Source organism: Trachinotus anak, unplaced genomic scaffold (assembly GCF_046630095.1).
Source record: "Trachinotus anak isolate AG129_WGS33_773 ecotype Australia unplaced genomic scaffold, CSIRO_AGI_Tana_v1 ptg000011l, whole genome shotgun sequence".
NCBI lineage: Eukaryota > Metazoa > Chordata > Actinopteri > Carangiformes > Carangidae > Trachinotus > Trachinotus anak.
In genome coordinates, this window is record NW_027273862.1 from 31,288,891 (window position 1) to 31,294,390 (window position 5,500).

Genomic DNA, 5,500 nt, shown 5'->3' on the forward strand with positions numbered 1-5,500 from the left:
GCTCGGCCTTGTTATCTGATTTGCTTCTTTATAAATGCAGCCAGTTGAGTGAACATCCATGAATATCTGCAGCCGCGCGTCACTCGGGGTAACACTCCATAACATTTTGGCCAGGGCCTAATTATTCCATTTGCCTGGACCAGGATGCCATTTAGATACAAGGTAATTCAGCGTGGTATAACTCAATTAAATTTCTCCTGACTGTGATTTATGGAACATCAGTAGCTCCTCAGTGGGACCAATGGGAACGCTCCTTATTTATCCCCAAGTCCTCCTGATATTGCATTTCTGCAGCTCAATTAAATACACGAGCGATGAGAATGTTTCACAAGTCTGTAATGAGAAAAGAAAGGACATCCCTCCTCCACCCCTCCACCCTCCTCCGTCTGCAGACTGAATTACCAGGAGCTCAGTACTCATTACCTCTGAAATCAACTTTTAAAGATACAAACTGTCTGCTCTGATTGGACCAGAGAGTCTTACGCCTCTCATCCAGTGGACAACACCTGTTCAACATTCAGAGATAAATATGACTGTAAAACGCCAAATCGCCTGTTCAGTGATCTGTCAGTCTGTCTGTAAACTTCACGTTCACGTAATTCTTCAAAAGAACTCAAAATAACCACAGAGATGCTAAATGACCACGTGCCTCAAACAACCACAGAGACTTAAAATGACCACAACGAGACTCAAAACAACCACGAGACTCAAAACAACCAAAAAACTCAAAACGACCACAACAAGGCTCAAAATGACCACAGAGACTCAAGGTGAACACAGACACTCAAAACCTGCGGAGACTAAAAACAACCAAAAGAGACTCTAAACGCCCAAAAGAGGCTCTAAACGACCATAAGAGACTCAAACGACCAAAAGAGACTCAAAACAACTACGAGACTCAAAACAACCAAGACACTCAAAATGGGGGGGGGCCTTTTACCTGTCATCACAACATCCAGTCTATTCATTCATTTGATTCAGTTAAGGCCTGCCTGGTATTTATCAAACTATTTGTATTTTACTTTGTTCAGTAAGTAGTTTCCCACCAAAGTTGTTACCTGGGAAGCCAGAAGATCTAAGCAGTGATGCACTCCCCTAGAGAAGCTTGGCCTTCACTCTTTGAAAAGTCTTTGTCCAGGAGATGCCACATTTGTCCATCCACGCATGGCCCAACACAGGAGAGCTAACTCCTCAGGTTTGGATTCTGCTGTCCATTTACATCTCAAGGAGAAAGCCCACTCCTTTGAGGACAGCAATGTTCACATCCTAGACAAAGAGGACAGGTGGTTTGAAAGAGGAGTGAAAGAAGCCATCTATGTGAAAGTAGAGAAACCATCCCTCAACAGGGGAGGAGGCCTCAGACACCACCTATCTCCAATTTACAATGCTGCCCTTTCATCCCTTCCCAGGAGATTCAACAATTTAGCCTCTAAGGAAAACAACTGTTCACAAATGGCATGTGACCCCAACGACTGTGGTTATAACACAATAGGGCTCTAACGAAGTTGAAACCAACTCTCCACCAAGACAGTCACTCTAACGACTGTCGTTGGCACATGGAGCACAAAGGGAACCAATGACATCATCAGCCTTGTGAAAGCCCCTCCCAGAGGTTAAAAATACCTGGGTCTCCACATGAGATAGTTGGACCAGTCCCAGCCTGGTCAGATGCGAAGATGAACTGATGAAGCCTCTTGGATGAGAGGTGAAACGTCTTCCTAGACAAATAACCAAGTCCAGTTGCTTTCGTGCTCTGTGAAGATGGTTAGGGTTAGCTGCAGATCCAGCTGATCATTCACCACCACCACGACCTCTGAGAGATTCACTCACTGCTGCTGTTAAACAGGTCAAAGGTCACAGGTCTACCAGCAGCCTCTTGACAGGCCTTTATCTGTGGTTTCACTCTGTGTCTCTGCAGATAGGTTTTTACACATAAGACTTCAGAATAAAATACAGGTGTATCACCTGTTGTCCTGTAAATGTTTGAGCTTACATGTCAGAGACACTGGAGACTTCATAGAAAAGTTAGAGGGTAGTACCACAGCAGAGGAAGTTCACAGACAGTCTTCATCATTCTTTGGAGTCTTTTCCTTTTTAACATTTAATTATGATCTGAGTCTAAAGAGCTCAATAAAAAAAGGTTTATCTTCCATTTTCTCTTTTAATTTATTTTTTGTATCAAATTCTTCATTTTTTACCAACCACAGACACTGAACAAATGATGTAAACTCATGGCACCAATCTCACATTTAAAAGCTTGAATCATCCACATCCATCATGTTTTCAGCAGCTGCACCATTTCTATTTGACAGCACATATTGAACAGTGTCCATTAAGTTATTTTCACAGTCTGAACACCAAAGAGTTTAAAAGGTACATATAGTATAAAGGGCACAGTGATGCAGTGGTTAGCACTGTTCTGGGTTCGAATCCTGGGCCTGGGGCCTTTCTGTGTGGAGTTTGCATGTTCTTGCAAATTCACACAGAAACTGGGCCTTAAAACGAGCCGTCAGGACTTCTGGAACTTTGTGATGTCACAACAAAGCAGTCACCACCATCAGCCACACCCCCACCTGGTCCCAATAGAGACTCAGATCCTCTCTTCTGATTGGCTGAATGACCTGTTGTTACTAAAGCTCCAGAGAGAAGCTTGAAAGAGGAGATGTAAAACTACAGTGAGATGGTTTTTGGTTCTTAATTCAAATATACTTCAAATGGAGATCAACACTTCAGATAAAACAAAGAGGAAGTTAAAATATGGAGCTTTAAATAATAATAAATCTAGTGTTAAATTGAGTCTTACAGTTTGTTTTTTCTTGAAATACATGGAAACAGAAAATCAGCAACAGTGTGACATCATGACTGTTTAATGAATAATTAGGATAAAATGAGGTGGAAACAAGTTTTGTACCAGAAACTGAAATAAGACTGAGTGATGGATCACCTCTGAGTGAAGACGATCTGTGACTGAGTCACAGATGACCACCAATTACAGCCTGCTTTTGTTTTAGGGGTCGTTATAATTAATGCAGAGCCTCTCAAGTCCTTCACTGATAACAGCCGTTTGGCATCTAGGCTCTGTCGAGGCGGCTGCTTACGGCGAGCTGCTACCATCTCTGCCTCTCCCTGCTGTATGATACCATGAATATTTAATTAATAATTAGTCATGTAATTCCTCCTCAGGAGTTATTATCCCTCAAACTGGTGTGTGAATTTAATTATTAGCAGCCTTTTTGTTTCCACGTCCCCCTCATTACTGTCAGGATTGATGTAACATAAACTTCATTAAAAATTTAAGTGGGATTCTTTAATTACGAGGCCGCCCTCGCTGAAGCCAGAATTAGCCAACTCAGTGATGTGCAAATGAGAGCATTATTTAAGAAACATGCTGGAAGTAGTTATGCTAATTCGCTGGGGTTCACAGTGGCAGACCTTTCCACTCACAGTTGCATATTCATTAAATGCACTATGCAAATTTAATGTAACAGCCTTAGTAATGCCTTGTTAATTTATTCAGATTTATTGAGTAAGACTTGTAAAATGTCCCAATTTAATTAGCTCATCTCCTTGGATGGCGGGCGCCGATTGCTGAGCTTTTTAAAGAGACGCATCACAGTGAAAAGAAACATCACAGACATCATGTTCTACAGCTCACAGGCTCTAAGGGGAGATTTGCTGCACTTATGGGGACGCTCGGAGAGAAATCACTTAAACTGCTCGTCGAGCTCCCGGGGGAGGATGGAGGAGGAAATGAGGCCATCTCCTCTGAGCGAAGGCTGAGTCCACACCTCTAATGGCTAAAACGAGGCCGGGGAGGACGTTACCTCAACTTCTGGGTCAACCAGGGAGGCGTTTTGTGATGGGCAAGACGCCTAAACACCACTGGAGGAGACATCAGACTGAACACTTGCAGCGTCTCACTGTTAAGAACACAACATGATGTTGTTTACCTCTTCAGTTACGCTTTGTCAAAGGAAGAGGTCACAAGGTCAAGAAAAGAGGACAATTCAGGTGTGCTGGGAAAAGTTGGAAATATGAGATTTCTAAGTCACAGCTGCCATATTTACCTCTGACTGATCATAAGAAGGAAAGGCTGCAGCCTGTATTTAAATAATATGGTGACATTTAGTTTATGTCAGAGCGACACTGACACAAACATACACCAGACTTCAGAGGAAAAAAGTGTGAAGTTTACCTTCAGGTTCACTGCTCATCAGTTCTGGACACAAACAAACACAAGTGAGCACAACCTCCTCTGTAGAGACGCTTCAGATCAGCTGACCTGCAGGTTCTCATCACCTCTCAGTGCAGCAGGAGCCAAAGAGACATCAGCAAGTTCAGCACAGTGACAATTGGTTTTATAAAATAGGACATACATATTGAACCTCAACATTTTTAAACCTCTATGCCATTTTGGTGGTCAAAGGTCAAAGGTCAAGGTCACAGTGACTTCACAAAACACAGTTTTGACCATAACTCACAAATTCCTCCAAAAGGTCAAAAGTCAACTTCACTGTGATATCATAATGTGGTCATGATTCAACACTGTAACTGAGGAAGGACACAGTGACCATGTTTCCTGTGACCTGCCTGATTGGTGGAGGAAACAACAGGAGGAAGTGATTTTAGAAAAATATACTGTTTCTGTTTTCTCAGTATTCAAACTGATGAAATGAATTTCCTGTATCTTCCTGCATCTGTGTTCAGACAGACTCTGACTTGTCTCTGAACACATCAGGAACTCTTCCTCTTCCTCTCATTTCCCTCCAGTCTCTTCTTCCTCTCCCTCTTCACTCATGTCTGGGCCTCCATCGGTCCTTTGTCTGCTGGTCTCCCTCCTCGTGTGATGCTGCTCGTGGCTTTAATGTCAGACACCAGCATCATGACCAGAGGTCTGTGGATGATCCTGATGCTTCCTGCCAGAAACTCTTCTCTCTTCCTTCATCCTCTTCTGTGAAGGAGACATTCTCTGACTCTTCATGTCGTGTCTCATTTCTCTTTGTTTACCACTAATTACAAACATTAGCAAGCTTTTTTGATAAACCTCAGCATGTTAGCTTCGTCCTCTTCAACCACACTGACTTTAAAAAGAAGATGAGAAGCACATTTGTGTCTGTGTGTCTCCTGTCTGCAGCTGACTGAAGAGACCTCAGAACTCCACCTGCAGAGCCTCCACCTGCAGCTGCTAATCTCTGACGTTCAGAGTTTCTGTTTTGTGTCACTGTTGATCCACAGCTCACAGTTCACTCACCTCACATTTACCTGAGCTGATCTCCAGAGTATTTACTCTGAAAAACAGGAGCTCTGTCGGATCATATATCAACATGTCAGAGTCTGTTTCTCTGCTGCTGTCAGGGTCTCATCCTCGGTGGCGTCAGGAGGAAACAGATTGGTGAATCAGTGAATTAAACCCACAGATAACCAGCAGGAAATCCCAGCCAACCGCTGCTCTTCCAGGGAGTTACTGAGTTGTCTGAAAGGAAAATGGAATAACAGGCTT